We start from the raw sequence: 21,175 nt of genomic DNA on the forward strand, positions 1-21,175 counted from the left end.
TTATACTATTATACATATAATAACTACTAAAACAAATAATAAACATTATACATTAGGCTCATTATTAGACAGGATAACTGTAAGTAAAACAAATTGGCAGTGATGTTTCGTATGTGATATTGAAGCAAGCAACAAATGAAATACTTTATTAAGATAACAATTCTAAATTTACATTTGTTTATATTCCTACTACCGATAATGTTACTCTTTTCATTTCTAACTGTTGTAACGATTCGTAAAAATATTCCGTAGTTTGATAAACACTTTTGCTGTTACGTCATACTATTGATAAACGTTAGCATACTTATTTCATAGGAATTTACACTCAACCAGACTCGTTACGATATACACTTTACTGTGGACTCGTTAGAAATAGATGTAGACTTGTTGCAAACTTAAGTTAAAAGTTAAACTTGAAAAGGATCGTTGTAAAAGCAAATGCTAGTTATAATTTATACCACCCATTGTTTAACTTGTTTTCACAAATATTTTACGGGAAGCTTTACTATTACTATCTTCAAATTGTGTAAGTTTAGTGTAAATCTGTGAACATTGTGTTTTGTGTTAGAAAAAGTACATTATACCCTTTGACAAAGTTGCTTCATGAACTGTCCATGTAGTACAAGTTGGTGTTAATGTAGGATAATTTAATTGAGTTTGACAAGTTTAAGTAATCATACCAAGTGATGAAATGTGTTTTAGAATTAAAAGTGAAAATCTTATGTTTGTTATTATACGGTATAATTTTAATTTGTGTCAATTCTAGTGTTGCAGTGTGTTGTGAAATCAATGGTAGTAGGATATGTGTTATGGTTTGTTTAATGGTTTAGTAAACATAAATAATTCAAATTTGCATTCAGAAGCATTCAACGAACAATAACACAATTAAACAAAAATCATTACAATAACAATTAAAATGGCTTAGCCTATCAATTATAAATATAAATACTACAAAATAAATATCACTCACTCGCCATCTGCTGGAGTTAAATAGCTTTTGAAAAGTGTTTGCAGACCACTGACTGCTTGTCGAATTATTAATATGTTATGTGTTGCTGTACACAATGATTGGAAAATTCATGTATTTTATATACTTGACGAATAAACCCTTCAATTAAATTAAATTCAATTGTTAGATATCGCCCCTTTTAACATGATCGTCTAGCTCAACATTTTCACATTACTATACATTACTTTCCAATCTATCCGCAACTCGACACTGTCAATTCATTGAAGCCGTCAACAGGATAAAGGAAATGTCTTTGTCATTCGGAAGAATGACTTCATTTCGCCGATGAATTCGAAGAAGGTTTTTCTGTTACATGAAAGACATGATTCAATTTGGATTCAGGACCTCCCGTTGCCGATAATGTGCTCTGAGATCTCATTCGTCATTGAGCATTGACAATCAGAACGAAACATGCTGACATCTAACTGTGCAAATCCCAATGTGGAATCCCATAGTTTGCTTCAATTATATTGATGCGGCTCGTCAATCCTGCAATTCAATTATGCAGTTCTATCCAATTTAATCATGCAACCCCAATGATGTGGTTGGTATGCTTAAAGGCAGTGGAAACTTTTGGTAATTACTCAAAATAATTAGTAGCATACAACTTTACTTTGAAACGATTAAAGGGGAGCTGTTGATAGTATAACATAAATTGTGAGAAACGGCTTCCTCTGAAGTAATGTAGTTTTCGAGAAAGAAGTAATTTTCAACAAATTTTATTTCAAGACCTAAGATTTAGAATTTGAGGTCTCGAAATGAAGCATCTGAAAGCACACAACTTCGTGTGACGAAGGTGTTTTTTCCCTCAATTATTATCTCGCGAGTAACTTCGACGACCAATTGTGCTAACATTTTCATAGGTTTATTATTTTATACACATGATGAGATACACCAAGTGAGGATACTGGTCTTTGACATTTACCAATAGTGTCCATAGTCTTTAATACATACACTAATAACCCGGGGATGATATTAACCGTTTCTGAATTCTTTCGAGGGTTCGAATCCAGACAGGGTCCCCATTGGTGGTTCATGTTTATAAACTGAACGGATTGACCCGTGCGTAAAACAATAAACGTGCTTAAATTGGTTGGGATACGTTTGCGTCCCTTTAGTCAGAACAATATCCCACATCACAGCAAGTAAGTTGGCCCTTGAGAGTTAAGGTGGACTTCTCCATTGTAATAACACTATTTAACATTATTATTTTTAAAAGAGATAGTCATTACATGGTGTTACCGCAAACCCTTCCATAACACTCTTTAAGCATTTTTTTTCACGAAAATGTGCACTGGTTTAGACTTGATAAGTCTACTGACACCACCAAATAGTTTTTACCAACACTAAATGAGTTTAATAGAGGCATAAAAGCTTCAGCTGCCATGTATTACAACAGGTGCAAATGGGCATGTTTCTTGTATTTGTACTTGTTTTGAAGACTGCTATATGCCTCAGGGAAATCGTAGAACGTGCAACATCTTACTCTTCATATTTTCTTCTTATATTTCAAATCAAGATAATGAATGTTTCTCAGGATCAAATAACGGCGGTAAGCGTCATCTGGCCTAGATTTACTTTTCAACACACCCAATTATACCAGGTGCATGTTCCATGTAATTAATCAAGCCTTGCTCTGTGTAAAAAAACGTGCTGTATAGCGGCATCGGTCACGTGCCATACATAGCAATTTGTTTGGGCAATCCCTGCCTCCACCGACGATCATCCTTGTATCTTTGGTTACTAATCCCCAGAGGGATTTAACGAGTAACCGAACTTTGAATGACCCATTTGTTCCCTCGTCCGAAAATGGTCAATCAATTACCGTATGTAATCTTGTTAGCCTAGTTCTAGTGTGGACGAGTTCTACTGGTGTTTTGCCGAGTGGGAACATACGTTGGTCGTGTTCAATGGGGATGCTTCCAGTGGAGTTATCTTACAGTTCGAATAACCAAACAGCTTCCTCAATGGAAGTACACATTTAATGGGCATGTTAACTAGTCTCGTTTGTAGTTATAATAATTGTTCACCTGTTAAAGGAACAAGTTGCCTTGTATCGGTCGAGTTGGTCTTTGAAAAGCGTTTGTAACCATTTGTTATAAAATTGCATATGGTTAGAAAGATGTTTTGAAAACAACGATCCACACAAATTTGCCTCGAAATTGCGTGGTTTTCCTTTTAGTTTGCGAACTAACACGGTCGGTTATTTATGGCAGTCATAAATTTGACTCCCATAAATGGCGGACCGTGCTAGTCGACGCGGTAAAAAGAATACAACGCAATTTCGAGTGATCATTGTGTGGATCACTGTATTTTACTTTTGAAACATGTTTCTAATTATATGCATTTTATAACAAACGGTCACAAACGCTTCTCAAAGAACAACTCGACCAATCCAAGGCAATGTGTTCCTTTAATTATAAGTCGGCTTTGTATGCCAAAACATCTTGCAACAACCACGGGGCCTTGTCGATGACAATACGTTGCGTCAAAATGACCACATCGTGCCATTCAACTCGTATAATCGTTGCTGTAACCGCTACCAAAACATGGGATTCGAACTGCCTCTAGCTACCGGGCACGTCGGTAATCTAGTTGGTTAGACACTGCTCTAGAATAGCAAAGGTTGTGGGTTCAAATCCCACTCGAGAAACATGCCTGTGATATTTTTGTCCACATGACTCAGGTAAAGTACCACAGTATACACTGCTTACACACACCGGTGTCTAGGTAAACACCAAAACTACTTACCGTGCACACTGCTTGTGTGATTTGTTTTGAATGAGAGATTTGTTCACTTGATGTGTATCCGTTTTGTACAAAGCATGGACATTAACCTTTCATTATTGTGTCACTCGCTTTGTTTTGCTGCAATGTTTTTCTTATTGCCGTGTTTTAGATTTGTTTATGTTACTGATTGTAAATAAACAAAATATAAAATATACAGCTTACGAAATGAAGCAACACATTGTCTTGTCAATATGCATGGTTATAATTAGTTACTTGTGCAACCAAGTAATGATTTGTTTTTGAAACTTGCAATTTAAGAAATAAAAACTTTGAGACATGTCTTGCTATAAAAACAATTCAAACCAATATATTTTGACTACACTTTAGTACCTATATTGCAATTAATGTTACCCATAATTTGGATTGACTCTCCCGATAGTCTCCTCAAATTTACACTGAATTTGACTGATGATTATAGGTAGTTTCGGTAAAGGAAAATTGCATTTATGTCTGCATAATTAACGGTGCAGTAGTTTTTCATATCCCGACACATAAACTTTGCATTAGTATTTGACCTGTTGACCTGCATTGAACTTACCTGCAAGATCGGAAACCCTGTTTCAAACGTGGCTTTAAACCCAAATCACTTTGGACTTGGGATGAGTCGTTTCGATCAAAATAATAGAGAGGTTTTGCAAGCGTGTGGATACAGATACAGATACAGATATCCGTTCACGTCCGCCGCATGCTGGTTTTTGTTTCGCAAAATCTGTAGACTTGCGAAACCTCTCCGATCAGGCCGCATGGAACCGTATAGCTCTCACCAGGTTACTGCACTTTCGCGCCCTCGCTATTTAAGTCAATAAAGCAAGTGTGTGCATCCATTGACCAGGTACAGATCATTAAAACAAGAACTATAAGTGGGGTTATGATGTCTTGAACTTCATTGCTTTAAATAATTGATTTGGTTGACCTGAACTAGAACCGTAAAACTCATCAGCTCCGTTCAAATAAAACGTTAGAAACCAATTCATATTGCATGTGGACTGTGTCGTCAAGATCAATGCAGGCCAATGCAGGCCAATGGCTGTATATCGAATCTAGTTGCCGCAGAGAAGCACGTGCGTTCAAACTGGGTTGAAGTTTTATAATACAATGTACAGCCACGGGCCATAAATGTGATTGGCCTACATTAACTAAATGGCTCCAATCATGAGCCCGGTTAAATACTTCCTGCGAATGCGAATGCGAAGTGAATTTGACGAGAACTTGACGTCACAACTATCCTTTCAGAGCTGAACTGCTGCGAATATTCGTTGCGAATTTTGTGACGTCAACATTCGCTTCGCATTCGCATTCGCAGGAAGTATGAACCGGGCTATACTCTGCAGAGTTGAGCTGCCAGCCAGTTTCACCGTTCGTTGTATTTTCCATGACGGATTTGAAGTTTTCGTGAATCCTTCTAGTGCTGTCATCATTATTTAGGACGGACTAGACGGGTCGACAGTGCTTATCGGCAATGGTAAACAGACACTGGTCTTACAGGCCGAATAAAGTCCGGCTTCAGATGTTCAAGCTAGACACAGACTTGCATCTGTAGCCACCTAGTGCTTAAATCATTACAATCGGGCGCACTCTTGGGATCACCGTCTCATCTTATCTGTCAATCGCAGCTTCTTAGCTTTTGCACTCTTTGAATCACTCCTTATTGTCACTGTCTAACGATCGTTCAACTTTTGTTTGTTTAAGGGGTTCTCCTTCTCAAGTCATATGAGTTAATCAGTAAAAAAAAAATGAAATGAAATGTTGCACTGTTCATTTTCTTTACTGTTTAATGAATATTAACTCTGACCAGAATTTACCCTCATTAATTCATTGCAGATTGTTGATCGTGCCCCCCACCAGTATTTAGCACACAATAACAGTTTCAACATATTATTTGCAAAAAAAAAAAAAATTCTAAGACATTTTTTACAAATATTTATGCCCCTTTCATTTTGTATAAAAGAGCAACTAGCTCCCTTTGCCGTTGAGATCATGGTTTCGGTTGCGAAGAAAAACCCCATACAAAGAGGAATTTTCCCTTAAGCTGAACAATTTATTGTTTTATTTTGTGTACGGTCCGTATCATCAATACAACTGAGCAAGCTGCGCACTGCGCATCGCACACCAGTGCTTACCTCCCATACACCGTGTGTCGAAGCCTGGTTTTATACTCGCAGTGTCGCCTATTTCCGCGCACAATCATGGATGATATCAGACGGTACATGTGGTTCGTAACGCGGATGGCTCTGCCGTTGTGGATGTTTGGAGCACGGTTGGTCACATCCTCGGATGCACAAGGTAGGTTGCGTTTTCATTTTTCTGTATTTTGATTTCACTGCGATTGATCTAAGTCACTAAGTATTGCATTGCTAAGGACAAAATAAGTATACCTAGGTTCAATTATTTAGAAACATTTCAGAGGTCCTTAAAGCCATTGGACACTTTCGGTAAACAGTGTTGTCCAAAGGCCCACACTTCGTGTATCACAACCACATATAAAATAACAAACTTGTGAAAATTTAGGCTCAATCGGTCATCGGAGTCGGGAGAAAATAACGGGAAAACCCACCCTTGTTTCCGCACGTTTCGCCGTGTCATGACATGTGTTTAAAATAAATCCGTAATTAATGGCAACGAGAATTGATAAATGTTTTAATGTTTTCTCAAAAAGTAAAGCATTTTATGGAATAACATTTCGAGAGAAGTCTTTCACCATGACCTTCTGTAAACCCTGTAAGTTATTTGTAAATCTGTGAACTATTTTTTTTTCTGTTCCAAAAATGTCTAATGGCTTTAAAGGAACAATCTTCCGGAGAAAATGTCCCAAACTTTAAGTGTAAAAAAAAAAAAAATGAATACAATTAGAAAAATGCAATAGTCACAATTCTTTAACTTTATCATTGTATCTTTGTTCCACTGCCTTGTGGGACTTTTGTCTTCAAGTGGGAATGGGTTTGAGTGGAATATTTAAACGGGATGATTTTGGACGGGTGACTCCCTGTGAAATATTTACTGTAATTTACGTGTTGCGATTGCTGCAAAAAAGAAGAAGAACAAAAGGGGGAAAAAAACATTAAAATACCTATTTCAAATACACTGCCTATTATTGTTAAAATTATGTTATTTTCCTGGGAATAAAAGTCCAGTTATTTTGAGCGTTGCTTACATGCAAATTAGCTACATTTATTGTTGAAATTAAATGGCAGTAGTTTTTTTCACCAGGAATTTGAAACAGAATGTTTGTTTTGTCTTACTCCTAATTTATTTGTTATTAAGTATTCATCCCTTGTCTTGTCTGGGCATTTAATATTTTTTGTTGAAAGGGGACTCCTCTAAAGGGATGCCAGTCGATCCATGCATGGTTAGCCGTTTGTGTGTAGAGCCTGGATTTTCTGACAATAATGATTAGACGCACTGTATAGTTCTGTACTGTCACGTTTTCAGAATGACACTATCTTCCAAGTAAAACCCAAATACATAATGCAATGCAAATAAAGCATTACGTCGATGCACGAAACAAACGTGGACGGATTCATGCAAAGAGCCTATAGTGTCTAGTAAAACTTCCAAAATTGATTTGTTTTCCTTAAAGGAACACGTTGCCTTGGATCGGACGAGTTGGTCTATAAAAAAGCGGTTGAAACCGTTTGTTATGAAATGTATATGGTTGGAAAGATGTTTAACAAGTAGAATATAATGATCCACACAAGTATCACTCAAAATTGCACGGCTTTCCTTTCACGTCGCGAATAAACACGGTCGGCCATTTATGGGAGTCAACTTTTTGACTCGCATAAATGGCCGACCTTGTTAGTCGACGAGGTAAAACGAAAACCACGCAATTTTGAGGCATATTTGTGTAGATCATTGTTTTATACTTTTACAACATCTTTCTAACCATATCAATTTTATAGCAAACGGTTACAAACGCTTTTCAAAGACCAACTCGACCGATCCAAGGCAACGTGTTCCTTTAAAGAATGCATATTATTTTGAATTAAACAGTTTCCGTTCTTTTGCTTTTTGTGTCTGAGAAAACTACGTCTGGTAACGAACATTCGATATATTTTTTTCAACACACAAAGTATTGGCAAAACGCTCAACATACGTCCATAATCCGTATACTGTTGCTAAGTGCTTGGTATGGCTTCTAACAAACTGCCGCAATGTATTATCCCGTCATGTTTGTACAATTCAGCCTTACAAATTTAATGGGACAATTTGACCAGCATAACAAATTTAATGGGACAATTTGACACGGTCTAATGGATGTTTTGTACTAATGCAATTAGTAATTTTGTCTAAAGTGGATAATTTATTTCTGTCTAAAATGTTATATTATTTGATGAAAAATACATAATCTAATGTCGCGTTTGGAGTTTATTGCTCCGTGAGCGTTTCATTCGTTAAAATGTGCAATGTGTTTTTTACTCTCTTTTTTCGTGACCCAGATTGCCGATCAATCTCAAACTTCTACAGTTTGTCAGTTTATGTATAATGGTGGATTACAGCAAGTGCTTTCACTGCCAGCAACTGTTTTGTTAGCGAACATATTCTGTATAGAACAAACACTTCGGGTAGACGAATATCAATCATATACAGAAAGGACAAAGACAAACTTACGTCCTGGTAATTATTTTAAAGTACACACCCCAATGATTATGTTTGACCTGCATGCGTGTAATACAATCCATTAAGTGGATTTTATATAATCTTAAAACATGCTTCAATGATCGCGAGCCTTAACAAAGAATAAAAAATATCATTAATAATAATAATAGTATAGGTTTTCTCGGTCAAATTCGGAAAAAGAGCAGCCAGTTTAACCACCAAGCTATTCTATTTCACGCAAAATCGAATGCTACTCAAAAGCGTCAATCGATTTCGTTTTGGGATTAGTCAAATGTTATGTTGCGTCTTTCGAATTCACAAAATAATCATTCAATTTAACAATTCATCAAAGCAGCATTCAAATTCGCAGACGCTTCTTGAGGCGTGTGTGTCACGAAAAAGAATGACGCTACGCTAAATTGAACAGAGTGCTTAAGGAATTTGACTCGACCCAAAACGAAATTGAATGGCCAAATTCTGAATTGTTATCAAACTTTGAACTCGTCACGATAGGGTCTACTTGATATGTTTAACATATTCCTTCTGCACATTACGTCAACCAAAGGTCAAAAGGAGGTTGTTCATTGGCCAATTCTATGCGCCGCGCGTACACACCGTGCGTTTTGATCGTTTCGTCACCGTTGTACCTCTAAGATGGCAGCTTATAGGTTTATAATTTATAGGTTTATAATTTTATAGTTTATAACGGTCGTTTTTGTCAAGCATTACACAACCATTTACAGGTAGTAAAATACAAAAAGGAAAACGGGGGAATTACACTTTTGATTGTTCGCCTATAATATTGTCCTTTAGTGAAGAAGTGCATGTTAGTATGCATGTTTTTTTGGCAGTCGGATATGTAGTTAACAACTTAATGCTTACACTGGATTGTTGATTTAGACACTGATATTCCAAAAAGCCATCACGTGATGCAACCTGACTACACAATAAATAAAGAATCTACATTCCACTATGGGATGAACTATGAATTTTATGAAATATTATTTAGGTTTGTAGCTACATACAGCCTGGTTGATTTATTAAAGTTGAAGTATACCAGCATGTTTACTTTTTTTTTAATGTTTTGTCATAGTGGTACCCATCGTTTTATTGTATTATAACTATTGTTTCGGCTTTATTAAAGGTTAATAGTAAAAATAAACGTATTATTTTTGTTTAAGCTAAAGCCCTACCCGCAAGCTGTTTAATTTTCAGGCAAAAGCATAGTACAAAGTTAGAGTTGTTGTTTGTTTTTACCGTTTGAATGTTTACTTTATAAATGAATGTTGAGATATATACCAGAAAACCCAAATACCAAAATGTGGTCGCGTTTTTGAGATCCGGATCGGTAATGTCCACAAAGGAACAATAATCCCTTCCTGGATATATTTTTTTTTTTGAGAATCGTTACTGACTGTGATGTTTTCCAGGATAGCTGTTTAATGGATACAAACTAATATAAATCAACATTTCCACATTATGAAAAAAAAAATATATATATAATAATTCGAACCATGCTTTGTGCGATCGGAAACTGCTGTACTTAGCGAATGTATGGACCCCCTTTAAATTCTCAACACATTAAACAAGGAATATACGGGACTAATTTCACAAAATGTTTTGGTTAATCTGTACTGCGGTTCAATGTTAACAATCTTAATTGAATGCCAAAGTGTGGAGTCACGAGGCAAATCACTATGGGTAACACTGACAACTCATCTTAAAAAAAAAAAACCACACATTGCCGTTGGACTGGGTGGTTTCTGATGCGCTCTTCTCTATTCGGCCACGGCACGCCTCGATGAGCTGTCATGTCAGCCATGTTTGAGCAATATTCTATGGGTCCCTTTGGCCTGGGCCTGAACAAAGTTCGTAGAGCTGCTCAGATAAAAAAAAACGTGCTTAGCGTGAAATTTTCATCATTACGAACGGTCGAACCAAGTTTCCATTTGTTGCATATTGCTTGTTTCTGGTACTCACCTGTTGCTTGCTTATCATGGAAATCACGTGGAAATTTGGTTGTTAATCCTGTTTTTTTTTTATCGAGAAAGAGGTTCCATGCTTAGCAAATTAATTGTTGTGCTTAGCAGCTCTATAAAAAGGGGCCATGGTTGTTTATACAGACTTGGATACATTGACTGGAAAACAAGCCACTCCAAACAAACCTGTGTTTGTGAACAAAACATGGCCGTGTGTTTCCACATACGCTTGGTGTCGACTTGCTCTGACAGGTCATGGGATCAGTGACACTTGCTTTCTAAGAATACTTGACAGTGTCCAGGTGGGATTGACCAATCAACACACACTCTACGTGATGGGTTTGCGGATGGTCCATTGTACGGTATGTAATACAATGTAAGAAAGGACCATATCAATGTCATTCTGTGAGCAGCCCTGAACCCACGAGAGAATTCTTTAGAAAAGGGATCAACAGCAACAGCAAGACAATACAAACCGGTTCTGGATGAGGTTTTGTGTGAATAAGTGGGGCTTGGGTTTAATATAATATTACCGAAGCCCTTGAAGTCTAATGGTTGACCACCTCGTAGTGCTTGCTTTCACGAAACCTAACGACACTGGACACTATTGGTAATTGTCAAAAGACCAGACTTCTCACATTGTGTATCTCAACATATGCAAAAAATATAAAACCTGTGAAAATTTGACGCTCATCATCGGTCGTCGAAGTTGCGAGATAATAATGCTGAACTTTTAAAATATAATTAAATTAATTGAGTTAAGCTGGGTGTTAACATGAATGAATGTATGTTTAAGTTGGCCTGCGAAACCTTTACGTATATATATAAAAGAAAAACAAAACTCAACAGCCATTCAATGAGCTGAAATAAAAGCAAACATTTAATTTAAGAACATATCAAATGTATAAGACATTTGGGATGATTAAGCGTTTAAAACAAAAAATACCAAAAACATAATTTGCAGGTAATTTTGCCATCGTACAGTACATTTTGATATGAGTATAGGGAAACGCATGTAACTCCATAGTCTATTGATATTAATAATAATAATAATAAGACTTGTAATGCGCACATATCCACCCTGCTGGGTGTTCAAGGCGCAGTAAAACCACAAAAAAACAAAAACAAAACAAAAACAAAACACAACACAAAGAAAAAAAAACAGACACAACAAAATTAGTCATTGAAAACCTGTGACATAAGATAAGTTTTGAGAAGAGACTTGAATTTTGCAGTACAAAGACAAGATCGAAGATTAAGTGGTAGAGAGTTCCAGATGCGTGGGGCGGCTGAAGAAAAAGACCTGTCACCCCATGAGTGTCGAGACTTGGGTTCAATGAGGAGAAGCATAGAACTTGATCGAAGATTCCTTGATGGAGTGTAAACTTGAAGCAGTTCAGAAATATAGTGGGGAGCCTTGCCACTAAGAGCTTTGTGGACAATGAGCATCAGCTTGAAGATGATTCGTTGAGAGATAGGGAGCCAGTGTAGTTGTTTCAGAATGGGGGTGATAGAACAGGATTTTCTAGACAGTGTCACAATGCGAGCAGCAGTATTTTGGAGCCGTTGAAGTCTGGAAATCTGGTTGTTAGGAAGACTGTAGAGAAGAGCATTGCCGTTGTCAAGACGAGAAGTAACAAATGCGTGAATGACCTTTTCAGTGGCACCTTTGTCCAAGTACTTGCGAATCTTACCTATATTCCTGATGTGATATGATGATAAACGAACAATGTTGTTGATGTGTGGCTGAAGTGTCATTGATGAATCAAAAATTGGGCCTGTTAGAAAGACATAGTCGGTTCAAACAATGGTCGTTATATAGGTCATCCAAATATTAGCCACTATGACCCAATTGGATTAGAATTGATTCGCTGTAATAACGATGCATGTTTTTTGGTATGTGTCTCTATTTTGCGAACACTCAACTGCTTGATTTTGCCCCGATACGGAAGCGCTTTTCTATGTGTTTTAATAATGTTAAAATAAACGTCGTGTGTGTTCTTTGTTTATGACACTTCGTAAATGCGACACACAATATTGTGCCGATAAATAAGTATTATTTGTATTTATAAAAAAAAAAAAAAAAAAAAAAAAAAAAAACACACACAAGTTTGGTTATCTTACAAAATGTTAAATTGTCGCATCGGCACTTGCGACCAAGAACCTTTATCTGACAATTAATAGGTCTAGGTCAGTTTGGAAACAGGTTTGTGTACAAAACGGACTCTCAGGTCTCTCTACAAAGCCATCAAGTTACAAACAATCACAATGTCGTGATCAACTCAATGAGTTGTTCCCGGATTACCATAGGCGGCACTTTGATGCATCAACAAGAGTCAAGATTCTCGATTAGTTTAGGTTTGGTTGTAAACCTAAATGGATGAATATTTTAAAATTAAATTCAAACTGTTTCAACAAATAAAATGCAGACGTTCAGGCGTCGGACAATCGATTCGTACGGAAAATTTCGATGCAATTAAATTAATATTAACCGTGTATTTCCTGCACTGCCCGGGTTTGCTGAAGAGTTATGTTTTTAAAAAGAGTTGAAGTAGTTACTAAAATCGTGCTTCAAATTTTAAAATATAGTCAAGGATTAGGCTATTATTTACGCGGAAAGCAGTGCTACTATTGATTAATAGCTACGGCATTATTTTCGACAATATGATTGTTAAAGACTCTGCACACTATTGGTAATTGACAAAGACCAGTGTTCTCACTTGGTGTATCTCAACATATGCATAAAATAACTAACCTGTGGAAATTTGAGCTCAATTGGTCGTCGAAGTTGCGAGATAATAATGAAAGAAAAAAACACCCTTGTCACACGAAGTTGTGTGCTTTCAGATGCTTGATTTCGAGACCTCAAATTCTAAATCTGAGGTCTCGAAATCAAATTCGTGGAAAATTACTTCCTTCTCGAAAACTACATCACTTCAGAGTAAGGTTTTATGCTAATAATTATTCTGAGTAACTACCAATAGTGTCCACTGCCTTTAAAGGCAATTTCATTTGTCGTTACAAATGCTGGGCATTAACTTAATTGTTTAAATTTATCATTAGCGTCCATATGTTACAAGCAACTTTGAAGGGGCATGCGATAATGGTCTGTACTGCGTGGGCCTACTCTCGACCATTGCCATTGACAAGGCTATTTGCTATTTTGTTTTGATGTGTTTTCCTTTTTTCTACAAACACAAGCTAGCAAAGTTTTCTCCTACCGCATTGTTACAGTGTATGTTTTTTATGAGGCTGGGTGGTCAAGTGGTTTTCTGGTTATTCCAAGTAGGTTGACATGCAAATAACAAACCCATTTGAAATGCCCGTCTTTAAAGAAACGACTATTGAACCCCTGTTAGTGCTATGCTATTATTTTTATCGCAGCGACCTGCAACTAGTAGTACAACAATTTTTGCACACAATATGTAACCAAGAAATGACAATTTTGTTTCTGTTTTGTGTTGTTCCCTGTTAAAATACTATTATTATTGTATAGTTCGATGTCAATACTGATCACTAACTAATGATTCTGGATAGTTCGTGTAAGTCGGTAAGTTTGAATCTCCAATCAAATTTCTTAACTTTCAAGCGCGACATTTTTATTTAATTGCGATTAATTGTAATAACAAAATACACGAATAACGAATAATTCAGTTATGGAACAGTCTCCCAGAGATTAAGAAATAGGCTGAAACATCAGATCAATTATGATGCGTTACATGACAAATATTTTTCTATTCATAATTTGGTCATGTGCATCACACGCACAAATTTACTCTCTCAGCGAGTATTGCGTCAGCTCAACCAATTGGGACACCTTAAAGGCAGTGGACACTTTTGGTAATTACTCAAAAAAATTATTACCATAAAACCGTTCTTGGTGACGAGTAATAAGGAGAGGTTGGTGGTATACAACATGTGAGAAATGGCTCCCGCTAAAGTGCCATAGTTTTTAAGATAGAAGTAATATTCCACGAATTTGATTTCGAGACCTCATATTTAGAACTTGAGGTCTCGAAATCAACCATCTAAACGCACACAACTTCGTGTGACAAGGGTGTTTTCTTCTTTCATTATTATCTCGCAACTTTGATGACCGATTGAGCTCAAATTTTCACAGGTTAGTTATTTTATGCATATGTTGAGATACACCAACTGTGAAGGCTAGTCTTTGACAATTGCCAATAGTGTCCACTGCCTCTAACGAGTGACATCAACGACGTAAAAACAACTGAAATGCAAGTCTCGCGCTTATTCGATTTTCTCAGATCAGGGTTGGTCCCAACCATAATTGAGTTTAACATGTGTGCGATGTTGCTTCTTCAAAATGCCCTTAAAAACCTTGATGCTATACAACAAAAGTTAAATCATATTTTTGCATTGTATACCATAACATACAGACGATGGAAATAGTTTAACTTGAGTATCTATTTTTAACAACAAAAACTCTAGAACAAAACTGAAATACCGTTTACTGGTACTTAACACAAATCAACTGACGTTAAATATAGTGCATACTTATTGGTAGCACAAAAAGGGGTGGTTGCACTACCTATAATTGGCTCCACAAGTGGCTCCGGGGAACGTATTATAATGATAGTAATGTATATGCGCAAGCAACAATTTGGCTAAGTTGTCTCGTCACGCATTGAGCATTTCCATATACATAATTCGATAAATAATTCATAATGCTGTGATAATTGTGTCATACAAAATTTAACAGGCTGTACTTAAATATTTGTTTAATGGGGCATTCGTACTCGTCCCTAGAGCGTAACCAGTGTATGTTTGCATTGGGTGCAATTTTTTTTCAGGACGAACATGTGCGTAATGAGACTTTACTAGACATTCCTCATTTCGTTAGAGCGGGTCACAATATGATTAAGGTTGTTATTATTTCCTTTATTGCAGTGCCTTCTTGTTAGGTGGATTACAACTTATTTTAAGGGCAGAAACTGAAACGGTTTCAAATATTGGTTGATCCATGATCCAACCTAGAAGCTGACCGTGAAATAGTTGTTCACTTTGTACTTAATATATTCAAATAATGCTTACCACCATTGATGTATACCCTTTTTATCTCAATATGGACTACTGGCGGGTGTTCATGCCGGCAGTAAAGACCAAACACTTTATATATATATCACTCGACTGTGACGGATTCTCAACAGTTGAATCAATGTATCTATATCACAACAATTTTCTTTATGCCACGATCAGTAAACACTTGTCCCGCTTCCTCCTTTTAGCGAATAGTGGTAAGGCAAATTAACCCTACGAGAAAGGCGACCACAACACGATTGGGGTGTGGGGTGTCGGCGGGGGATCCAGCCATACAGACAAAAATGGCAATTGAAGATGTGCTTATTTATTCCCTTCTTACTCGATCAACTTTTTTACTTCCAGATGCCCGGTGTAATTCGCGGTGACCTTTGAACCTTTGACGGGGTCCGGGGAGCGCATCCGGGAAGTAACAAGGGAATCAATTTGTTTGTGAAGAGGTTTTCCAACCCGCCGAGGCCTGGTTCTTGATAATTTTACCGAGACGAAGTCGAGGTAAATTATCAAGAACCAGGCTTCGGCGGGTTTAAACCACTTGTTGAAAACCGATTCAACACACTTTGATTCCTATTCATAAATACCTTTTCGGTCAAAACAAAAATCATCACTTTTTGTCAAAAAGTAAAATAAATTGCAAACATTATAATTTGTTCAATGAAGTCTTTCAACACAACACCCCTCCAGCTATAAAATGGTAAGGCCCTCGGGTAAACAACTCCTTATAAGGAGATTGCTGTGCGCGTCGCGCGCCTCGCGTGATGTGGCACAACTGTCCCTGCCGTTGATCTCGACCAATAGGAATGAAGAAACTGTCCTATAAGCACAGGTGCAAGCTCGCGTGTCACGCCGTGTTTCAACACTTTTTACTGGTCATTACCAAAGGTTTAAACACTCCCACGTGCCGCGCTCTCCACCAATATGGATAGCGAAACTGACTTAGGTATTTATGAATTGAATATTTTCATGAAAGTGTATTATGTCGTACACGCAATAAGTAGGGCCTTGTTTTCTATGGACATAAATAATTCACTCTGTACACAAAATAATATGATAATATTGTAGTTATGCTTCAGTAATTATTAGGCGAAGTTGTATCGACAAACACTGAGCGTTCGGTGAGATAGAAACATATATCAATGTACAGTAGGCACAGAGCAAGGAAAGACCCCACGCTTGCACTTATCGGCCAACATTTCCCGAGAACCAAAGCAATATTGACTCAACATCGCACGGGGGCGAGTGTGTTTAGACTAATAATGTTACCAATATTTGATACGTGAAAACCAAATTTCCCTCCTGGCGGAACTTGCAAAATCCCCGAAGGGTTTATGAAATCCTACCACACCATTACTAGCTATGGTTTGTGTGCTAGAGCTCTCTTTGAGCCTGTCTTTGTGTTTTATTAGTATTTTTCAGATAAATATTTAATATGTAGGGCTAGTTTAAACGGGTTTTGTCAACCTGTGTATATTATGCAGAATGCCCAGCTTTGTTGGACTTTTTTGAAGTGACTGTACTGTGCTATATTTGTAGCGTGTTTTATTGATTGAAGGATAAACGTAAATTCAAGTTCAAGAGATCACATTCAGTTTGGGACGCCATTGGTGGATTTATAGGATTTGTGTGATTACTTCTCTGCAGTCCGGCCACGTTCATTTATTATTTCATTCATTATTTTTTTTATTTTTATTTTTTTTTCCATGCAAGTCGCCAGACACACAAGGCCCGAAGGCCACTTCAAGGTGTGGGCTACAATTATTTTTGTCCAGAGGCCGTTGCCACGTACTCCTATAGGGCTGAAACAGGGTTACCATTTTTACAGTCCTGGGTATCATCAGTCCGAAGCCTGGCCGGTAGAGCAGAAAGCACTACCTCCCCAGTTTTATGTAGAAAGTGTCACGACCGGGTTCCGAACCCACACTCTGCTGATCAAACACCAGACGGAGCTTGAATCCGGTGTGTTTAACCGCTCGGCCATGACACTTAACAATTATGACATTGACGCAACCAACATTTTCTGGATAGGGCGATAACGGGAACTAACCAAACATATACATCAACATGAAACACCCCACACATTTTGTCAGTTTCAGCCAAAAACGATCAAACATTAATTTGTAATTAAATAGAAACATAAACAAATCTGATTGAAACCAATTAAAACGTAACTTACATGAAACATATAAGGGTCATTCCATGTCGGACCATCGCACTTTTTTACCTCATGTCTTCCGATTTTGAAAAAAATTGCTGTGATTGTAGGTCCTTATGAGCAATGAATGCACAGCAATTTTTAGCCCTTGGTCAGGGCAGAAACGACTAAAATCTGACATTTGTAGGGTAAAATACCACCTTTTTGGTAAAAATATGTCAAAACCATGTCAATTCTGATCACATATATGCAAATTTTGTATTTTTTCTGAAATGTAGGTCACTATAATCTTGAATATGTTATCGTGACCTTTGACCCAGTTTTTTAAATAATATATCATTCCAAAAATCAATGAAATAAAAATCTCTTGATAGAACATGTTTTCCCCTCTCACAATCAACCAAGAAACAACTGGGCTCTTCAAAATTTACAATTTTATGACCATTTGTGTACAGTTGTTAGGTCACAAATTAGTCAATTTATATACTTTACATAATAAATCCACCAACAAACCTCACTCTTCTGTTTCTAAAGTTACTTAAAGTGTTCATGCTTTGCGATTTGTTTCTTGTTGAGGGCTGAATGTGGTTTAGCCAGAATCAGAATTTAAACTATCAGCAGTGACACACCCTGGATTTATTAGTTTTGGGGGGTGGGCCATATTTTCCCCGAAAATTTCTTTCGAAGATTGTAAAAAACAAAAAATCAAAACAAATCAAACAAACAAATTGAATACCTTGGAGGGGCTAGGATCAATCCCCCAGACCCATCGTCCCCCACCCCCCCCCCCCCCCCCTTCGGGTGCACCACTGTGATTATTGGTGATCCCAGTTAGAGATTACATCAAGGTTGAGATGGAGAAGCTGTCTGCCTTTCTTCAGTAGATCACAAACTTATGCAGTCTTACTTTAACCCCCTGTGATGAATCTTGAACAACAAATTAATGCATAGTAACTTTCTGAGAAATCCTCAAGAACAATTTGTTCACCATGCTGCAATTCTGACTTCAGTGCCCATTTTAATGGAGCTGCTCAGCAGCAGATTTTGTGCTAACTGTGCGATTTCCATTTAACCGTATAGCACACGAAAAGGCATGCTAACCTTCCGATGAAGTCAGAGTTGCAGCGTGGTGACATTTTTTGTTTACCATCTTGGAAAGAATTTTGTTTCGGAAAAATGCTCTCCCCCCACCCCCTCCACCCACAACCCAAATTAAATCCTGGGTGCGTCACTGCTGGTATTTTAAAGTATGATTCTGGTTAGACCACATCAGCCCTCAACATGAAAAAATCCCACACCAATAACAATTTTAGTAACTTTGGAAAGTTTTTTATTTTTATTTATTTATAAAGTAAAGTACATGTATAAATTGACTAATTTGTAACCTACCAACTGTACAAAAATAGTCTTAAAGTTGTAAATTTTGAAGAGCCCAGTTGTTTCTTAGTGGATTCTGATAGAGGATGACATGCTCTATCAAGTGATTTTCATTTCATTGACTTTTGGAATGATGCGTTATTTCAAAAATTAGGTCAAAGGTCACGATAACATATTAAAGATCATAGTGACCAGTACAAAAATAGTAATAAACTTGTAAATTATGAAGAGCCCAATTGTTTCTTAGTGGATTCTGATAGAGGAAGACATGCTCTATCAAATGATTTTGTTTTCGTTGATTTTTGGAGAGATACATTATTTAAAAAAAGGGGTCAAAGGTCAGGATGACATATTAAAGATTACAGTGACCTACTACATTTCAGAAAATTTATTTTTGATAAAAGAATTGATTTGAGCATGCAATTCTCATCAATTTGATACCAAAATTGCATATATGTGATAAAAATTGATATGGTTATGGCATATTTTTACCAAAAAGAAGGTATTTTACCCTAAAAATGTCAGATTTTAGTGGTTTCTGCCCTGACCACATGGAAAGTCCGATCGGGCTGAAAATTGGTGTGCATTCATTGCTCATTAGGACCTACAATCACAGCAATTTTTATCAAAATCGGAAGACATGAGGTAGACAAGTGCAATGGTCTGACATGGAATGACCCATAAGCTTTGATTGATCAATCAATTCTGACATGTTTTAGTTTTTGTGTTGTTTTGTTTTCAAAAAGATTTTTTTTTTTTTTTTTTTTTTTACCTTCCCCCCAAAATTGTGATGTACCACGTGATGGTTTAAAGATGACCACAGACTATAGTTTGGGGTCATCTTATGATAATCGCGTTTTCAGCGGGTATGTAGAGGGGTTCGAAATAATAATACAATGTTTTTTTATTTATTTTTTTATTCATGGAACGTTTTCAACAAAATTATTTCCAACACCTACATAAGAAAAATGCCAATGGAATAGTTGGTGATTAGAGACGGCTTAAAAAAGGTGACTGGCAAAAAGCATGTTTATAAATTCATAATCGAGAAAATTTAGACGGGAGAAATTCAAAGAATGCTTAAATACATTTGACACTATTGGTAATTGTCAAAGACCAGTCTTCTCACTTGGTGTATCTCAACATATGCATGAAATAACAAACCTGTTAAAATTTGAGCTCAATTGGTCGTCGAATTTGCGAGATAATAATGAACGAAAACAACACCCTTGTCACACGAAGTTGTGTGCGTTTAGATGGTTGATTTCGAGAACTCAAGTTCTAAACTTGAGGTCTCAAAATCAAATTCGTGGAAAATCACTTCTTTCTCGAAAACTACGCCACTTCGGAGGGAGACGTTTCTCACAATGTTTTATAATATCAACCTCTCCCCATTACTCGTTACCAAGTGAGGTTTTATGCTGATAATTATTTTGAGTAATTACCAAGTGTCCACTGCCTTTAAAGTGATAAAACAAAAATAACAAATCTATCGTAGGTTACATTCATTTCTTAATTATCTCAATATGGACTTATATCTGGGACTCTATTGTAACGGATTTTCACCCCCCTTTGTCCCACCTATTCATTGTTTACCCCCTGCTTTTTTATGTATGCTTTCTAACCCCATTCATGTATTTCCACTTCACTGCTTATGTTTCACTTAGTTACCTGTTCATGTTTGTTGTGTTGTCATTTAGCCTTCGAGAAAGACTCGTCTAGGGTCGAAACGTCAGGCCATTAACTATTTTTTTGATTTTCAAAGGGTTAAATCCAGGCATCAATCTTTCTATCCATACCCTTTTTATTAAATTCACGATCTGTAAATATTTTCGTCTGCCTCGTAGTAAACAGTTTGGCGATACCCCCACGTGACCAAAGCACTCGTGGTAGGGGAGATGCACTAATACAAAATACCGTCAAGACTCTTCTTTGAAGATGTATTACTTTCTTCCTTTCTTCTTCGAGCAATATTCTTATTTCCTGTCGAGCGCGTCTGGGGAGGCTTGGCTGATGATCGAATGACTGTTGATGACCTTACTCCTAATAGTGCAAGCCGCTTTGTGTAAGATCTACCGATGGTGCATTGATTGTATACAACTCGTGGCGCCCCCATTTTCCCACCTTAAAAGCAAAATCAATACAGATTTCAAGAAAGCTTGACTTTCCTGTGGGGGAAATATATTGGAACCCAATATGAAATGTTCAGTA

General features: G+C 37.0%; 1 long non-coding RNA gene across 1 annotated transcript; it reads left to right on the top strand.

Annotated features, from left to right (window-relative positions):
* Positions 1 to 242: 242 nt before the first annotated feature.
* LOC117299522 lies at positions 243 to 20,041 on the top strand. The gene is made up of 3 exons (XR_004520084.1): positions 243 to 428; positions 5,187 to 5,191; positions 20,030 to 20,041. It is a non-coding gene; the product is annotated as an uncharacterized LOC117299522 (long non-coding RNA).
* Positions 20,042 to 21,175: the final 1,134 nt, after the last annotated feature.

Source organism: Asterias rubens, chromosome 14, assembly GCF_902459465.1.
Source record: "Asterias rubens chromosome 14, eAstRub1.3, whole genome shotgun sequence".
Lineage (NCBI taxonomy): Eukaryota > Metazoa > Echinodermata > Asteroidea > Forcipulatida > Asteriidae > Asterias > Asterias rubens.